Source organism: Carassius carassius, chromosome 13 (assembly GCF_963082965.1).
Source record: "Carassius carassius chromosome 13, fCarCar2.1, whole genome shotgun sequence".
NCBI classification, from domain to species: Eukaryota; Metazoa; Chordata; class Actinopteri; order Cypriniformes; family Cyprinidae; genus Carassius; species Carassius carassius.
Window position 1 is genome coordinate 4,552,704 of NC_081767.1, and position 20,534 is coordinate 4,573,237.

A 20,534-nucleotide genomic window follows, 5' to 3' on the forward strand; every position below is an offset into this window, starting at 1 on the left:
TCTTTCTTTCTTTCTTTCTTTCTTTCTTTCTTTTTAAACCATGTTAACATGCATTATGTAAATGTGTACTCTAATAAACATGCAAAACTCCAGAAGGTTTAAAACGGCACCATGCTGCCAGGGCAAACATCACCCAAACATTTTGAAAGAATGTGTGTTAGAGAGTTTGCATAATGAAAAAAAAAACATAAGTCCTAAGAATATAATGTGATTTATGGGAAAAATCAGCTTGAGGGATATTTGCAACCTGTGCTTGTCAAATGTATACGCATACAAATAATCCTCTTTTTAAGACAGCAGAACCATATGGCGATGAAATGGGCTTGTGACATGATAAATGGGTCAGAGAATTTACACATTCACCCACTCCACAGCAAACAGCAGCATGATAGTGTCCTGCCAAGACCCTCTCTGCATGCAGCCACCTTTTAGTAAAGATCATCACTGACAGCCAATCTGCTAAATGGACCCTGCTCCTGCAGATGCAACTCAATAAATTGCCTGCTGACCTCTGACTGATGCTGCGAAGCAAAAAGAGGCTGAGAAAGCAGAGAGATCTTTATCTGTGCAAACAACATATTACCTGTTTTATGGTGCAAAACACCCAGAAAACATTGTACAGATGCTTCATGTATCCGAGTGATGAATTTAGAATATTGACTTTGTTCCACAAAGGAATAGATCACCAAAAATGTAAAGTTTCTGAACATTTAGCAGATGAATTTGTTTCTTCATCGGAACAGATTTGGAGAAATGTAGAATTACATCACTTGCTCTTTAATGGAGCCTCTGCAGTGAATGGGTGCTGTTAGAATGAGAGTCCAAACAGCTGATAAAAACACCAAAAGTAATCAACACCACTCCAGTCTATCATATAATGTCTTGTAAAGCAAAAAGCTGTGTGTTTGTAAAAGACAAATCCATCAAGACAATTTTTCAACTTTAAACCATCGCTTTTGGCCAAATTATCAGTCCATGGTCCATAATAACTGACATATTTGTTTAGAAATATTTTACACTGTTTTTGCTTGTAAACAGTGCTTGACCAGTGGATATTTTTATCCTGATTCAGACAAGACAACACTTTCACTGGAGAAAGCAATATTATGGACAGAGTTTGTTTATTACGAACATGCAGCTTTTGTCTACACAATATGTTAAGATGTTAATGGATAGACTGGAGTGGATTACTTGTGGATTATTGTTGTGCTTTTATTAGCTGTTTGGACTCTCATTCTGATGGCACCCATTCACTGCAGAGGATCCTCTTGGATGGCCTAGTGAGTCAATAGTGAGTACATTTTCAACAATTTACAATTTTGAGCGAACTGTGTCTTTAAGCCTCCTACAGTGTGTTCCACAAAATGGCCAACATATGTGGATCCTCTCTTCTAATTAACAAATTTGGTTAATTCCGCTGCACCCATTGCTAACAGACACATAATCCAACTAACCACCCATTAATTCCAGTGTTTTTTTAATTAATTGTTTAATCACATATCGCATATTGAGTATCCACATTGGATGTAGTGTATATTAGAATATTGGCATTGTATTATGACAGATGAAGTTTGCCAGAATCAAACATTTGATATAATATTTTTTTGTGTTTTGATTAGAGAGGAAAAAGATCTCTGAAAATAACGCCACAGATTCAGTGGAGCAAATCAGAGATGTATAAGTTAAGTGTTTGAACATTTACTTTGAATAAATGGCCAGTCTTTTGTGTTAATGGAATATAGTCAGAATATTTTTTTTTTTATAATCACACTAGAATCTCCAGTGCAGCGTCAAAGGGGACGACTTTTTAGAAGAAAAAGCAACTAATTGCTCTTGTGCCTTCAACCTGAGATTAATTATATATTTTTTCTGTTATTAAGAAAGTAATTTATTAATATTAAAAAAGTCAATGTCAAAAAGTAAACTAAAACTCAGCATAGTAAATAACAAAATATTAATGCAGTGGTATGTGATTTGATGTCATAGTCTAGTTGTTTTTCTTCTGCCAATGCTGCTCTTTGAAGAACTTATTTTACATTCTCATTTTCCATTTGTCACAAATTAAACAGAAATGCAATACTAGGGTGCTGCATACTGCACAGTGTATACTGCCTACAATATATATAAATATATATATATATATATATATATATATATATATATATATATATATATATATATATATATATATATACACACACACACACACACACACACACACACACATCATTAATGTAGCATAAAATCATGTGATGTATATTTAATTCAGAGAATCACATCCATGTATAAACTGACAGTCTTTTTAAATAATGTTTAACATTCTGGCTTATATTACTTTCAGTTTGTTCATCACACTGGATTGTGGGATACAGTATTTCAAGCAGTGTGCTCAAAAATGGGTCTTTCACCAAGTTTATTTATGCATACTTTTAAAAGTAACTTTCCCCAGCACTGATGCACAGTACCGCCTTTCCCTACACGCAGAGTAAGCAGTTTGCGTAGGGCACCAACTCCCAGGGAGCACCATCCCAGTTATTCAAAAAAACTTTCGTTTTATATTTATATTAACATATATGTATATACGTTAATAAACATGATATACATACATAATTATAAAAAAAAACATGTTTTATGGTGAAGACAGTAGACAGGTGAAGCCCACGTGACACGTCCAGATCTGAGTTAATATTCTCTTAGAGTTTCCATGTTCCCTTCAAAAAATTAATCATAATTTTACTAGAGAAAAAAAAAAAAACCTTGGTTCTTGTAACAATGGTAACTACAAATTAGCCATTGCTTTGATACTTCAAATCCCTTTAAATAATAATTTACAAAGTATTCAGATAATAATTTTGTGCTAATAAAAACAGACCTAAGCGAACAACAACCTTTTATATTATATTAAACAATGAGGCAATAATGATTGGTTAATTAATAATAATTGAATAACACTGTTAAAATACATAATGTAATAAAAGATAAACAATATACACTCAAAAAAAAAAAATTTGTTGAACGAACTTAATTAAATTAAGGAAAGGTTTTCCACAAAATTGAATTACATTGTTCCAACAATATCTAATTTGTTTGATATGATTTGTTGTAATCTTGTTGAATGAACTTGAATTCATTTAGTCAAGACTTCAAAAAAAAATGTGTTATTCCTACTAGATAAAGTTTTGCCATCCCTAATAGAGAAAATCTTTTCAGGTTAACTAGGTCTAATTTTGCCATGCCAACTCTAAAAAATAATGCCCTGTTAACTACATTTAATTGTGTCATGTCTAATATATCTAACAAAGCCATGTCAACAATATACATTTTTGTCCTGCCTACTAGATAAAATTGGCAACATTATAATTTTAGCTAACTTGGCAGGTCCTCAACCCAACCACAAGCTCCACACTTCACCACAATGGTAACTCGCACAAAATACACCAATATAAAGTCTTATAAAGTCTTTTATTATTGCCCACATAATAAAGCATTAGACATGAAAAAGTTTTCTTATTATCACATTTTACTAAAAACTGCATAAAATAACACTTTATTTCAACATTTTCTCTCCCCATATCCAGTCCTGTGCAAAGCATGATGGGAAGTGTAAAACTTATTTTGAGGTACTTGATTGAAACATGTTCTTTCAAAATGAAAACTTTATGTTAAACCAACGAGTGACAGTTTTAAGTCAGTTTAACATGACACAATCATGTTGAACTGAACAATAGCCAAAATGGCATTAATTCAACATGAATTGTTCAGGTAAAGTGAACAAAACTGAAAAATCATTTTTTTGAGTGTATGTACATGTATAATATATAATCTATATGTCTGCAAAGGAAGCCAAAGTTCTGATTATTGCTTTTGTAACACTTACAGGATGATCAAATCTTTAATATTTACCAAATATTTAATCAAAATATCCATTTAATCTTTCATTTTTGGCCATGTTTTTGTGACCCATTTTCAAGAGTTTGCTTTCCAGGCTTCCAAAAAGCTAAAATGCGGTTGTCATGTAAATAAACAGCCAAAACATAAAAAGTTTTTCGTATTTTTGTTGAACATGCTGTAGTGTGAACACCCTCAGTTTGAGGGTGTACATACACCCTCAGTTTGTATGTACCTTTGTGGGAAGTTGTGGCCTAATGGTTAGAGAGTCGGACTCCAAATCGAAAGGTCGGCAGGAATTGGGCCGGCAGGAAGTGTGGGTGGGGGGAGTGCATGTACAGTTCTCTCTCCACCCTCAGTACCACGACTTAGGTGCCCTTGAGCAAGGCATTGAACCCCCAACTGCTCCCCGGGCGCCGCAGCATAAATGGCTGCCCACTGCTCCGGGTGTGTGTTCACAGTGTGTGTGTGTGTTCACTGCTCTGTGTGTGTGCACTTTGGATGGGTTAAATGCAGAGCACGAATTCTGAGTATGGGTCACCATACTTGGCTGAATGTCATGTCACTTTCACTTTTTTTTTTATATCTGTTTAGTTCCTATTCCTGTGTTTTCATTTGTTAGTCTCAGATTGTTCTCACCTGTGTGTTGTTACCCTTATTAGTTATTGTGTATATGCCTTTGTGTTTCTTGTGTTCCTGTTCGGGTCTTGTCCTTGGTAGGCTCAGTTTAGGTTTAATTATTTATAGTTCCTTGTTGTGTCCCTTTGTTATAATATTAATGAATTGCTGTATATGGATCCTGCCCTTATTTTTTCATTTTGGAGTCAGCCCTCCTAACATAACGTGCAATGGTTTATCTAACACATTTAATGGGAATTTTTTCTCGGATGCTTAAAAATGTCACCAGGAACACCAAAGTGTACTGGATAAAGCATGGAACCCCCCCTCCCCTTTTACATTTATTTCAGGGTCTAAGCACTGAATCTAGTCTATCACAGAGTTCTGAGAGACTGTCTGCTGTGTCTTCTCATTTCATCCCCCTTTCTGCTGTCTCTGCATGCTTGAAAAAACCACAGCCTTTCTGTCACCCCGCTGTTCCTGACCACTAGTCCGAAAATTCTCTTTACAGTTCATTTCAGAAATGAATGTCTGTGATTGATGCAAGCTGACTGTGGAGTTATAATTTCCGAATCATGTGCTATCAAGAGGACAGCTCATTTATGTGACAAAATTGAACCTTCAAGAATTAAAAATAATATACTGTATCTGTCTAGGCTTGCACAACAGTGATAAAAGCTACTCTGAAGGAAAATCTTAAAATGTATTTGATGGGGAAACATACATATACAGTATTTATAAAAAGATAAAATAAGTTCTGCATTTTTTCCCTGTGCAAACCCGACATCATATACAGTATCTAGAAAGAGCTTTTACCCTGTGGGCCTTTTGCCTCATTGCTATTTTTCACTGAATAAAAGTGCAGACATTAATATACTAGGAATGCAATCTGGCCAGTGCCATTGGTGTGATAGGTGGTTAGCGGTTGGGCTACTTCAGATGTGTGTAATTGTTGATAATAATGCATGTAGTCAAGAATACTCCCCAGCGTGCAGTGCTTATTGACTGGCTGAAGCCGTGTTTGTGTGCCCATGTTCTTTACATGTCCTGTGGTGAGATGCACAGTATGCTCATGCTTGTGTCCTCAACTTCGTCTGTTTCCACTGTGGGTTCAATTATAATTGTTAGATAACATTGCCTTTGAGGATTTCAAACGGCTGCTTTGTCCCTGTACTACTCTAGTCTAATTTTCATATGCAAATTTGCAAAAAGGATTCACATATTCTAATCACCTTATCATCAGAGTAATCTCTGCAAACCGCATCCCGTGTTTGTCTGTTTAGGTCAGCATGACTCCCAGTGGTAAACAGAGTTGATTGTCTGCAGTGATGGTAATGAACCGATCATGTGACAACTTTTTATTCTGTGTTAATCAGCAAGCAGTTGTGTGCAAAAACTGATTCTGAAAATTGCATATTATGGGCATTATACGGGGCCCAAATTTTTGGGGACACTTTTTTGCCACACCAACAGATGAATTGTGAATATTTAACGGCCATACATTTCAAATGTTACATGGTGTGCTACGCCACAGCAAATGTTTTCTTTAGTAATTGTTTTGACGTGTATTGCACACAACATGTTATGTGGATGGTGGAGGATGAACCCAAATGCAGACTGTTGTCACAGCAACAAAGTTTATTGTACACAAAACAGGAAAACAAAACCCACGAGGGGGCAAAACAAGGGCAAGACTGACGAGAGATAAACTAGACTAACACTTGACAAACTACACTATAACAAAAACAGGATCACACTACTACTTAGACAAGACTTACTCACTGACAGATCTCACACAGGTAGACACGCAATGTAGACAGTATTTGACAATATCAGACAATGATTGACAATCTTAAACAACGTTTGGTAATGAACCGACAAAGGACAGAGAAACACACGAGGTTATAAAGGGAGACTAGTAATATACACAACAGGTGGAACTGATACGCTATTAATTACAAAACGAGGATCACAAGGGGGGCGGGGTTACATGACAAGACAACGCAAGCACATGGCCCAAAGACAAGGCCATGTGCATGTACACAAAACACGGGCCTGTCATGATCCTGCCACAAGACTAGAGAAAAATCAGGACATGAAGGCAGAATCATGACACAACACTTACATCAGCAAGGGTCAGGCTATAATCCTTCCAAATCAATTTAAATGCACACTTGTGGCCATTTTATAAAGTAAGCAATACTCCAAAGTAGCATTTGAGGAGAAGCGTGTCTTATAATTCATCATGATCAGGAGACTTTACAGTGCAAGTTACATTAATTAAATATTACATAATATACCTCACTATTAGTAATATCAAAAGACCACACTATATAAACTAAAAGAAACTATTTCTATTTCACATAACACCACAATAATTCCAGATGACATTATATATATATATATATATATATATATATATATATATATATATATATATATATATATAAATTGGGGCTGTTAATCGATTAAAACTTTTTAATCTAATTAATTACATACTCTGTGATTAATTAATCTAAATTAATCGCATACATTATTTTTCCTGTGAAAGTATAAAGTATTTCAATTCAAATGAATCAATGAATAATAGTGACATTAAAGTTCACAAACTTTTTTATTAATATTTTCATTGTTCAAATAATGGCCATAACAATCAACAATATGACTCAATATGCTAAGAAAATAAATTTAAAAGTGCTTCAGGAAGAAGATTTTTTTCACTGTACAAACAAGGCATCTTGAAGATGACGTTGACTTTCTAGAGGTATCATGGGACGTGCTAGGTCGTACCTCCGGATTAACGTAAACTACTGGATGCTTTGCATTGATGTGGTACTTTGGAGTGGACGAACTCTGGTGATATGCAAATTTCTTGCTGCAGACATTGCAGACGACTTTATTTTTATCAACACTTCCATCAGGCTGTTTTTTATAAGTAAATGTTCCAATCAATGATCCAGGCAGCGCCATCGCGTTCTCGTCTCCCTCCTTCATTTTACAGTCGAATGGTGGCTAAAACGCATCCAGGTTCAAAGGTCAATACGGAATGGATTAATCCTCGTTATTTTTTCCCAGATTAGTAATCGAAATTAACGCGTTATTTTGACAGCCCTAATATATATATATATTATGTTTTGAGAACCTTATTGAATGATCTGTTAATAATGTAACAACTTTGTTCATAACTTTGAGAAAAATTAGCCAGAATCTTAGTTCTGAGAATGATCCATGGAAAATTTTTTTTTTATTATTCTATCTGTTTTCTTTATATTGTATTATTTAAAATCCCATGATAGGTGTACTGTGTTAACCTAACTGAGACTTGTTATAGCACTTATATATCATTGCTCTTTTTGTTGTTTTTGATTGCTTCCACTGTCCTCATCTGTAAGTCGCTTTGGATAAAAGAGTCTGCTAAATGAATAAATGTAAATGTAAATTCACAAGTGGTCAAAGTGTCAGTATCAGGACAGGCTCAATACCAACTTTTAGCTAATCAGAAACTGGCCAATCAGAAATACTATTTTCTTCTCAGTCATTTTGTGTATTCAGAATTGGTGACATCGGATTGGCTGACATCTTTGGAGGGCATGTTTTTTTTTGTTTTTTTTAGAGAGGGTGTGTGATTGAAGTTATCAAAATTGCGGGAGAATTTTATGGCCACCTTGAATGTTTTTGAAAACATTTAATCTCTCATTTCAGACCTGTGCTGCATCTGATATCAAGATTGTTCATTGTTTTCCACATTTAACCACTGTGCGCTCACTTCAAAGTCAAGAGAGGCCAGAAAGCTAATTGATTAGAATATTAACAAAACATTAGAGGAGGCAAATCAAGCCAATTAGAAACGTTCTTGCATGAATCACAGCGCTAAGGTTTTCAAGGCTTCCGAGTAATTGTGAAGCACTGAGAAGCCAAATGAGTCCTCAGACCCGGAGCTGAGAGGAGGCTACACTAATGACACAGCAGCTTTTCTTTTGATATGGCTCCAGCAGCTCTGCTCATTCGACAGAGAGGGAGGTATGGAGTAAGAATTCATTATTAAACAGATCTAATGTGTGAGTTGTTTACTGAGGTGGCTCTCCCTCAGGTAGGTGCTGTGTTTGAAGTCGTTTAACACGAGAGAAGGAGGCGAGACACTGGATACTAATGCTACTCTTCTTGTTTCCTGGAAGCGGCTTACACTGCTTTGAAGCTTACACAATATAATTTGGGTCTGTCGCCTGCTGAGGGAACAAAGCCACGATCAGGCATCATCTCTGCAGTCAGATATCTATGACAACACTGGCCGTGTTTAAAGCCATGGAACAACATCTGAACAGCATGATGATGCTTCAAAAAGGAAATTAAAAGACCTTTTAAGAAGTATGTTAGCAATTCTGAAGGAAATATGAGAAAAACAAGATTTGTGTTAAAGTTCTAGTTGAAAGGTTACAGGGAGGAGGCAAAACAGAGACACTGGGTCTTTTTTCACTATAGAAATGTTGTATTATGTGAAATTTTTTACCTTCATCCTAATGTTAATAATCCAGATTATTCTAGATTGGCAAGCATGTGCCTGCAGTTAGCAGTTATCATAAAACACACCAAAAATCATCTCCATAAAACAACTTTCATCTTAAAATCTGTGTGCAAATGTATCTTATGTTCCCTTTCAAGGAAACTTCGAACTGCATCCTCTAGGGGTCGCTATGGTGAACACCTTGTCGTGATCTGTGTCTGAAGCATACATTGAAAAAACACCGACAAGTTGGCCGGCGACAGCCCCTGACGTCACTACCTAAATAGGCACCGGGAGAACACGTCATTCTCTTCTTCCCCTTACAAAAAATAAGTTTATTCAAGTGTGCTATTAGTATTTTTAAACTTTTAAACTAAAAAGTATGCTTTTAGTTTACTTTTTATGTACTTCTCAGAAATGGGCTTCATGTACTCCTCAGAAATATACTTAAAATGACATTTAAGTATACTTGACATATACTTACAAAAATTCTAAATATATTTGAGATATACTCCTATAATCTGTGTTTTCATTATTATACGGTAGAGGGTGCTAGTACACATCTTCTGCACAAAAAAAAAAAAAAAAAAAAACACAAAAAACAACAACAAGTGAAGAAGAAAAAACAACAAATACTAACACATGTAATCTAATTTGACATGAAACAGAATAAAAACTGTAATATGGAATAAAATGTCGACCGATGAAGAGGTAATAATTAGTCAAGCTTTGGGGTGTTGATTGATTCATTCTGAATCCAATTCATAGTCTTTTTTCAACTTTTTGTTCAAAATGTTATTTCTTTATTTTTTATTAAAGTTACCCACACTGAAGTGTTTAAAACAGAATGCATGAAGTACAAACTAAAAACATATAGGTAAACTAGTTGTGTACTCAAAATTTGCCTCTGTTATACTTAAAGTATACTTAAAAGTATACTTTTATATACTAGAAAGTGGGCCGATTTATTCCCTTCGTTCTCCATGAGGGAGGCAGGGTTCGTCCGGTTATCTGCAACAACAGTTAGCTGAGGACTCATTAGAGCAGTTTCCCACTTAGCACGTCGCTGATTTGAAATCGTTTTCACCTTTGTTTCAGATAGCAAACGTAAAAAGCGATGTGGGGTGTGTAAAATAGGCTGGTTGTAGCCGACGATGTGCTCGGTGACCTTCAGTGCCCACTCTGCACAGTACAACGCCATCAAGCACGGCATCTGTCCTTTCATAGAAGAGGGAATCACAGTTGAATAATATCCAACAGTTCCAAAACTTTTGTCACTTTTATGCTGTCCCAGTACGCAGTTGTAAGCATTCGGGCCTACATGTGTCCAAATGTGGAATGACTTTGTCATGTCAGGGTGATGTAACGCAGGAGAGGAGGCTAATGCGGATTTGAGGAGAGTGAAAGACTCAGCCATGTCTGCTGTCCAATCTAGAGGGGAAGCACCCGGAAGGCCTCCCTTAAGAGCCTCTGTTAGAGGTTTAGCCAAATCAGAAAAATCAGGGATGTAAACCCGATTAAAATTAAATAGCCCCATTAGTGATCTTAAACCAGTAACTGTGGTTGGCTTCTTTAATTGTGTAATGGCTATGACCCGATCTGGAAGAGGTCTTTTTCCCTCACGACCGACACTCTGACCTAAAAATGTCACTTCAGGTTGAAACAGCTGTGCTTTCCGTTTGTTTATGAGGAAGCCAGCCTCTTGAAGTGCTCTCAGCAGGGGAGTGAGTACACTCAGATGCTGCGCCTTATTTGGAATACAGAATCATAAAGCTCAAAATATAAACGTTTTGTGGAACTAGATGGAAATCTGCATCTTTTGGTTTTATTTCTATATTGATGTAGAAGTCTTCTAAAGTCTGCAGCTCAGTTAAGGCCTTCAGAACAGACTGTCCTGTGCTTTTGAGCACGTAGCAAATGTACACGTGAAAGAAATCAGAAATCCGGATACACCAAGTATACTTAGTACAATAATCCTGAAGTATACTACTTTTTGGTAAGGGTCGTCTTGACTGACTGTTGTGTTTGAAGCGTCCATCTGAACGTGGTAAGAGCGATCTTTCTCTATCAATCATGGCGACTACTAGCAAAGCATTTAGACAGTGTGTGCATCCATGCCATCGTTATTTGACACCTGATGACACACACAATCTTTGCATTGTTTGTTTAGGTGAAGAGCACGCACACGGGAGGGAGCAATCTGTGTGCATTGTGAGCATTTTTCAATGAAAAAGCTCTGCTCTCGTTTGTCTCTCTTTTCGAGGAAAGAGGGGCAGCCATCTCCTTCCCGCGGTTCAGGACCTGCCGCTGCTGAGGCATGGAGGAGAATGAGTTCGCGGGGATCACAGGTGGATCTGGCTGAGGAGTTTAGAGAGTGATTTTCCCTTTCGCGCTTGTAGGCTGTGGACGAAAGAGAGCCTCTGGAGGATGATGTTATTTCTTTAACACTTTCTGATACAGAGGCTAGTGCTTTGCTGGGTTCGGCCCAGGAAGAGCGGGAGATGTCCGAGGATGGTTAAGAAGCTGAGGCTGAGCCTTCCGCGAGGTCGTCTCGACGAGCGTTATCTTTCTGACCCTTAGCCCTTCAGCTCAGGTGATTCTTCCATTTCTGCCTGATCTCCATACAGAGATCGAAAAGGAATAGAAGAAGCCGTTTTCTTCTTGCATCCATCGGTTTCAGCATACGAGTTATGTCAACATCGAGGCGATTCGTGAAATTGGCTATGAGAAAATGCCCCCTGTAGGAGAGACACTAGCTAGCTATCGCTCTGTGGGGGAGACATCCTCTCTTAAATCACCCTCCTTGCCATCTAAGCCACTTCATGATACATCTCGCTTAAATGGCAAGGCATATGCAGCAGGCTGTGGTCGAGAAGTTCAGGGATGCAAAGGCGCCCTCAGCTTCCTTCAAACCTTTAATTCCACGAAGGTCCAGTTCAAACAACATAGGGGTCCTGGTCCATCTCAGTCTGAGGACCAGAGACAGGCACAGAAGGCTAGTGTCACGACTCGTGTTCTTCCCCCACCTGCAGGTAGGGATAAGAGGAATTGTGGGCCAAAGGAAGGTAGGCAAGACCTAAGGGATGTGATCTAGATGAGACATCAGCGCTTTCGTCTGAATCAGAGCTATACTTGAGTATCTACTTGTTCCCTCGGGGGTTTTTTACATCTGCCCTTATCTTCCTCTTCCTAATTCCCCTGTAACCACCAGCTCTCCATCTGACCGGGGTTAGGTGGGAACTTCTTGCATAACCCTTCTTGCATAACCTGTATGGATCTATGATGTTTTTGGTTGGTTCTATGGTTCATAGTAACCACCTTACTGATGGTCTGGACTAAACCACCCGGTATGATTCTGATTCCGGCTTCATGCTTCTCGTATCATGAGGCCAGGTCATAGTTTTTGGCGGGAGCCTTCATGATCATCAGTCCCGGCTCAGCGCTGCAAAGAATTTCCTGGATGTCAGGCCAGGTAACCCTGAGGGGCTTCCTGGTCACCTGGATATCCCTTCTTGCTGACGCATCGAGTGGGAAGTAGAGGTGGCATTCGCGAGAATCTTCTTGTACATGTTGTCTCAGGTAATGCTCCCCTCGCCAGAGGTTTGTAAATTTGAACTTGCCTCTCCCGTGCGGTTCAGCACCTCTGCGATGCTTAGGAAGCTTTAAGTGCACATGCTTAGCTCTGTGTACTTTCTGAAATCCATATTTGGTGAGTGTGCACATTGAACACTTTGTGCACTTTCTAAAAATCCACGTAAGTGTGCACGCTAGCACACTTTATAAAATCCACATAAGTGGTAAGTGTGCATTCAAGACTCCCCACACTTTCTGAAATCCTGTACGGTAAGGGTTACGCGCTCAGATTTGTTCCCTTTCTTTGAACTGGTTAGACCTTAGTTCCTTTGGCTCCACTCAGCCAGTGTGTCTACTAATACACTTCAAGCATCGCTTCCCTTAACATGAAGGGCTATTTGGGCGGTTCTCGTAGTAGTTTAGCAGTGCTCCCATTTACCAAAAAGGGTTGCCTATGAGTATGCTACTCTTTTCCTGAATTTGGAGTTCTCCTCTTCCGTGAGATTAAGTTAGCTGTTTTTCCCCCAGAGCGCTCCAGCATTATCAAACCATATATCGAGTAGGTGACTGTCAAACATTGTTTTGGGATGCACCAATCCATCTTTGAGCTGATCTTTCAGAGTGCCACAAGAGCCCCTTAGAATAGTATTTAAAATCCATGTTATGGTAAGTGTGCACGTGAAGTCTTTGCACACTTTCTGAAATCCACACTGTGGTAAGTTCGAACGTTAGTGCTCTGCGTTCTTTCTAAAATCATATATGCTGAGGGCTTCATGCGGTTGCTTCGTACCCTTTCAACTCCACCTATGTATCCTCGGATACCTATCCAAACAGGGTGTTGCTACTAAGGATCTGTTCAGCAAGCTTATGCAAGAGCCCCTGTGTGACAGGCAAGACTTACAGTGGTATAAAATGCTAGGCTCTTTGCCGTATTCCTTTAAAGGAATCTTTATTGATTCCAAGACTTGAGCTCACCCCGGGGTCGAGGCCCTAACAGGTGAGTTGGATATGTAGCCTAGGCCGTTGGCCATAAGGGATAATGTCACAAACAGCCATCTAACATCCCAGGGGCAACTCCCATGGAAATGGTAGAGTTGGTACTTAGTGCTCACCATGATTTTGGCGGTAGCCCCTGTGTGACAGGCAAGACTTACAGTAGTATAAAATGCTTGGCTCTTTGCCGTATCCCTTTAAAGGAATCTTTATTGATTCTAAGCCTTAAGCTCACCCCGGGTCGAGGCCCTAACAGGTAAGTTGGGTATGTAGCCTAGGCCTTTGGCTGTAAGGGATAATGTCACAGACAGCCGTCTAACATCCCAGGGGCAACTCCCATGAAAATGGTAGAGTTGGTACTTAGTGCTCGCCATGATTTTGGCCTGCACTCCCCTCAGCATGGCGGTGTGGGTATACTGTTCCCCATAGTGACCCCTAGAGAAAGCAGTTCGATGTTACCTTTAAAGGGAACGTCTCTGGTTACGAATGTAACCATGGTTCCCTGAGTAGGGAATGAGGGAACTGCGTCCTCTAGCTTCCTGCCATGCTTCGGACACAAGTTTCAGATGAAGAAGTGAATGGCGTGTTTTCTCGGAGCCTATTTTTCTATAGTTGCACCGTTAGTGACGTCAGGGGCTGTCGCCAGCCAACTTGTTGGTGTTTTTTCAATGTATGCTTCAGACACGGGTCATGACGAGGTGTTCCCCATAGTGACCCCTAGAGGACGCAGTTTCTCGTTCCCTACTCAGGGAACCATGGTTCCATTCGTAACCTGAGACGTTTCCCTGTAAAGCCTAAAAGCATGGGAACCATTCTCAAAACCAATTGAAACACAATAAATATCTTGTAGCCTGCAGTAAAATACATCTTAAACCAGCCTAAGCTGATTTACCGGTCTTAGGTGGTCACAGGTTAGACTAGAGGCTGGTTTTAGAAGGCGTTTGGCCTCTTTTCAGCTTGACTGGACTGGAAAGGAAAAATCATCTTAAACCTGCTAAAAAACAAAGAAATGCTTCTAAAGCCAGTATGAGTCTGTGAGTTTTGTGTAAACATGGTTCTGTAAACTTAAGTCAATGGGAGATGTTTTAACTTTAATCTCAAATATCTTTAACAGTATGGATGGATAACATTAAATTCTTGGCAATATCCGATATGCCAATTTATTTTTTTCAAATCATTTTGGCCTACAACCAGTATTTGTTTGTAAACAACACATATTCTTTCAGGGAATAACATATTCATTTTAATTTCTAAGCAAAAACTATTTTCTTAAATTCAAGTGGTGATCCAAATCAGTGATTGTAGTTCACTTTATGACTGCCCATACTGGTGATGTGATCTAATCTCTAGCACTCTTTCACACATGAGTTACTGCAGTGCATAATCAACACAACATCTTATCTGCAAGGCATAACGTCATCATATTTCATATTATGCTGATGATAACATTTTAAGCCTTTATCAGTCGTTTCAGATTGCGTTCTGATAATATTGTACATCCTTATTTAGTTTAAATTTTAGTTTAGTTTATAATTTAATAAGTTGTGTTTAGAACAAACCCAAACCAGAATATTTGAGGAATATTAATACACTGCAGCCTTGTAATTAGACTTGCAAAAAAGAAGCCTGTATTGTAAAATGAATATTCATAGATTTCCAAGTTCAAAAGTTTATATTTTCCTCCACATATTTTGCATTTTTACATGAATTTTTAAAGCTAAAATGAGTTCTTTGTTATTGCAGCGTTGCATGAACATGGGCATTTTACAGGAGTTGCACAGGCTGGATTTACCTTGTGCACCTTGGTTTTTGCAGATATGACAAGGTCAACGATGTAAACATCTGAATTTTAAAAAGTCACCTTAAAAACAAACGCAAAGGAAGCATCTCACTGTTGCTGAGGGCAGCTTTGTAGTAATGAGTGAGACTGTCCTGGGTCAGTGAAGAACGAAAACTTTTTTAGTGATTATTCTTGGCACACTGTGCCCGATGCCATCTACTGTGTAGAATACCAAGTAGATCATTCCAATTAAAGTGGAAAACACAGGAACTCACTTTTTCAGTTTAGTCATTTAGTGCAGTATAGCTGAACAACCATAACAGATGCTGGTTTCCTGTAATAAAGTCAACATTGAATGATGAATGGACTGCCACAGGCACCTGGAGGAATGAAACTGACTGTCAGGACATTACTAACCTAATCTTTGTCAATGTCTTGTTAATAAACAAGAACCTGACGTGAAGTGGGCCAGGATTCATCATGATCAAGGCACCTTCAATTATATATATTGCTCAAAAGAAATGCTGTGTATTTGCAAAATAGTAAAAACAAAATTGCAGTTATTTTATATATATATATATATATATATATATATATATATATATATATATATATATATATATATATGGTCCCACTTTATATTAAGTGGCCTTAACTACTATGTACTTACATAAAAAATAAGTACAATGTACTTATCGTGTTCATATTGTATTGTAAAACACTTTTGCTGCTATTGAGGTGGGATACGGGTAAGGTTAGGGATGGGGTTGGAGGTATGGGTAAGTTTAAGGGTGGTTTAAGGTGTAAGGTATGGGTCAACAGTGTAATTATAAATGTAATTACAGAAATTAAATACAGATGTAATTATATGTAGTTTTTTTTTAAATATAAGTACAATGTAAAAACATGTATGTACACAATAAGTACATTTTACTAAATTATTAATTAAAATGTAAGTACATAGTAGTTAAGGCCACTTAATATAAAGTGGGTCCATGGCAAAAATGAGAATTTAGAGGGACAGTATGCTTAATTATTAATGTGTTTACATTTGGCTGGCACTTTTATCCAAAGCGACTTACAGTGCATTCAAGTTACATGTTTTTTATACCAGTCTGTGTGTTCCCTGGAAATCAAACCTACAACCTTTTGCACTGCTAAAGCAATGCTCTACCACTGAACCACAAGAACATGCAGACAATGCAAAACATTTAGGTCATTGAAAAAAATGACCCTTATTTTGGAGGCATTCCATAAAGAATCAGAGGTTTTATTGCAGAAGCTTGTATATGATATTTAATACTATTAAAAGCAGCTATCCCAAACATTTGACTTAAATGTGTTTGCCTATGCATTATCAGGTATAGCTGTTCAGCCTTGTTGTAGTGCCCTGTGCGAAAGAAATACAAATGTCTGTTCTTTACAATGATGCACAGGATGATTGGTGAGTCTCACTCCACCTAATTGGGGGCCATTCATGTGCTTCTCCTGCCCCTGCCTTTGATCATGACATGTGTGACAACAGAAGTCATAGCCACACAGCCAGAGGCCTTCATTAAACATACCTTAACAACCACTGTGGCTGTTATTATTCAAGGTGGTTTGCTTAAGTGTTGATCAGCATCCATTTAAAACCCCAAATCTAAAAAGAAATGAAATGGAAGGTTTTTTTTTTTTTTTCTCCTTGACAGATCCATAGAGACACACACGGCATCAGAGAATGCTTATTCTTTTTCACTGCAGAGGTCTGACAACACTTAAGTTTTCTTTTCTCCTAGATGTCATTTGATGCAGTGAAATGAAACCCTTATCTTTGCATACAAAATGCAGCTATCAAGAATATGCAATGATAATTGCCCCCTCTCATTTTGTAGCTTTAAATTTACATTTTAAGAAAAGAAAGCTATTACGCATAAATGACAAATTGATTGTTTAAAAAGGTCCACGGAAAAAAACGAAATGATAAATACATTTCAAAAAGACTGATTTACAACAGCGAACATTTTTTTTTACAGTGGAGATAATTCTAGATGAGAGATGTCTTTCTGACACTTTGTGACATGTTTGCACCTAAAAGACAGTTAACAGAGTTGAAAAATACAAATGAGTGCAAAGTGCTGCAAAATGACAGAAGAACTTGGAAAAACAAGAGCGTACATTTTCATTACTAAAAACTGAAGTCTAAATTCTCATTACCTTCCGTTTAATAAGCTCAGTTTTGTTGCTGAAGCAAGGCAAAGTACAAAAATTCAGAACTTCACAACATCATTAGGCTATATAAAATTGTTTAGTTGCACAGAGCAATATTTTTCTGTGCTTTTATGGGACTGTCTATTGAATATATAAGACAAAAATGAAAAATTCCCTCTCTTCTTAATCTCTTCTCTTCAGATAAAGGGATTCCAAATGATTACAGCCTTAAATTATTTTCTAATCTCACTCAAACAACACAGAGATGTAACATTTGCCAATTTCACTCCAAGTCCAAATCCTCAAATCCATTCATGGAATTGGTTCATCTAATTTCACATTATGCTGTGCACAGACAATACCACCGTCTCTCATGTACCGCTTTAAACATAAGAATGATAAAAATGTAATATAGAAAAATTAATACCGTTTACATGTACTAAATTGCAACTTTTCCATTACAAATGCGTAATTACAAATACATTTAAATACCTGACATACCAGTTTGAATATTAATTACATGAAATAAAAAAATATATATATGAACCGGCACTGAACGACGCAGGGGGAAGGTCATTATTTTCTCTGCTAGTAAGGGGTTTATAATAGTCATTGCAGTTGCTATAGTCATGGATGGCTAGTTATTCAAAGGCGTTAGATAATGGCCTACGTTATGTATGACATTCACACACGACAGCCATGCATGTAACATGTAATACACAACATTAAGTAACAGACCTGATTCTCTCGGCGTGACACTCTCTGAAACATCTAACAGTGTGTTTTGTTCAGATAAGCCCTTTAGCTTTGTTAATACATTGATGTTTTTTGTTGTTAAGCCTTTGTTCACTTTGAACAGACAGAACGACTTTCGTCCCTCTAAAGACTGTGACATGGCATGAAACCAACATCCTGGGCAGTGCCATCTGTCAGCATGGCAGTTGCACACAGAGCGCTGGAGAGCAGCACTGGTCTCACGGTGCGTAGAGTTCCCTCTTTTAAATTAGAAAAATAGTAACATTGTATTTAACGATGTGCATGGATGTATTGCTTCTTTAAAGTACATTTAGTGGTATGTGGAATATTCTTCATATTTCAAATGAGGATGATCAGTCAGTCATAGTTAAAATGCTCCTCAGAATAACTTGGACAGTAGGCCGCTCTGTTTGCCAAGTGTTTCCATTAGAAACCCCCTCATTTCCTCATACAGATTAGTGGGTCGGGCTTGAAATCCAGGGCAGAGAGTATAATGAGGAAAGCAAGAGCGGCGCTGTAATGTCACACAATTGGCATACGGAAGCCCAGAAGGGCCACAGAGGGTTTTAATAAGAGAGCTGGAATGGAGCCTGCTCTGACACACCGCTGTATTCTCTTCACGTCCTCATACACTCTTCATAAAGGTCCCTTGTTGGCATCTATGTTTCCATGAAGAACTTTCCATTCCACAAAAGGTTATTTATAGTGAAAAAAAAAACTTACTTTAGATTACTAAAATGTTCTTTTTATATATATATATATATATATATATATATATTTAAATTTTAAATGTACTCACTCTCAGACCATCTGTATGTAGATGAGTGTGTTTCTTAATTGGAAACAGGTTTAGAGAAATTTAATTCAATAATCCACAATTAATCCACATGACATCAGTCCATCAGTGTGAGTGAACATATTGTGAGTGCAAGCTACATGTTTTTAGGAGACAAACGCATCATTACGACATTTTGGGCAAGATTTACTAATGACACGCAGTGAGAAATTAGCAATGAAAAGCTGTCCACACAGTTTTTATTGCATACGCATTTGTAGGAGTGTTCCTTTCAGATGCAAAATTTATGAGAAAAAATTATTTTAATGCGACCGCGCAATGTTTCAACCACAGATGGCGATAGTAAGGCCAAAGTTCCATTGTGCAAAACTGTGGGCAAAAACTTTATATACAGAATTTTTAGGGACGGTTGTCAGAGGTTTAGAAAAACAATCAGTCACACTCTCATCGATCAATATAAATATCGAGCAGTCACTGTTGATATAAAGAGATATATGGAGGCTGCCACCAGCTGATAAATGATTCCTGTCATTAACTTAAGAGATAAGAAACGGTGCAGTGGGCTACTGGCATTGATCTGTGTGGGGCTATCTGAAGGAATTATTTCCTTTTGTTTGACGGAATTTCATCAATTTAGGTGGTGACACCAGTAATGAGACTTACATCTCTGTTCTTTCTATCCTTTTTCCTCTATTACATGAAATACAAATCTTTCTCTCTAATGATGATGGAATCGCAAGTGATTACGGTCTGCATTCATTAAGTCAACCCCCCCCCCCAAAAAAAATACACATTTCATTATGAATAAATAAAAATAAATAATGTCCTAGAAGTTACTAATGAGAAATTGCATGCTTGGTTAGCCAGTTGTGACAGTGACCTGAGCCAGGGGAACAGTAAGTAAGCAAAGATTTCTCATTATTTCTCAAACAAAATCAGATTCTTCACATGTTGAAGTTTCAAATATTCAAAGAAATGAATGCAAATTAGTGCATTTACAAAGCACGGTTTGGTGAAAAACTCTTGTTTCAAGTATAAGCAGATCACAGACACAAAGGGATTGAACACTTTCACTAACATCATAATTATCCAAAGCCCATATGTTTTGTTAACAATAAATTAACACTGAAGTACTTGCCAGACCTCCAAAAACAACTCTTCTGAAGAAGTCTTTAAATAATGAAGTCCAGGAGGCAGATGCTAATGAGGAAAGGAACAGAAGTAAATCCAGCGTTGGGTTTGATGTGTGTTCTTGTGGTTCCATAAGTCAATCAAGGCTGCATCTCATTTCTAGTCTTACTTGATCTTAGTGCTGCTTTCGACACCATAGATCATGATATACTCATAGATCGATTACAAAACTATACAGGTATTCAAGGGCAGGCTCTAAGATGGTTTAGATCCTACCTGTCCGATCGCTACCATTTTGTTTACTTAAA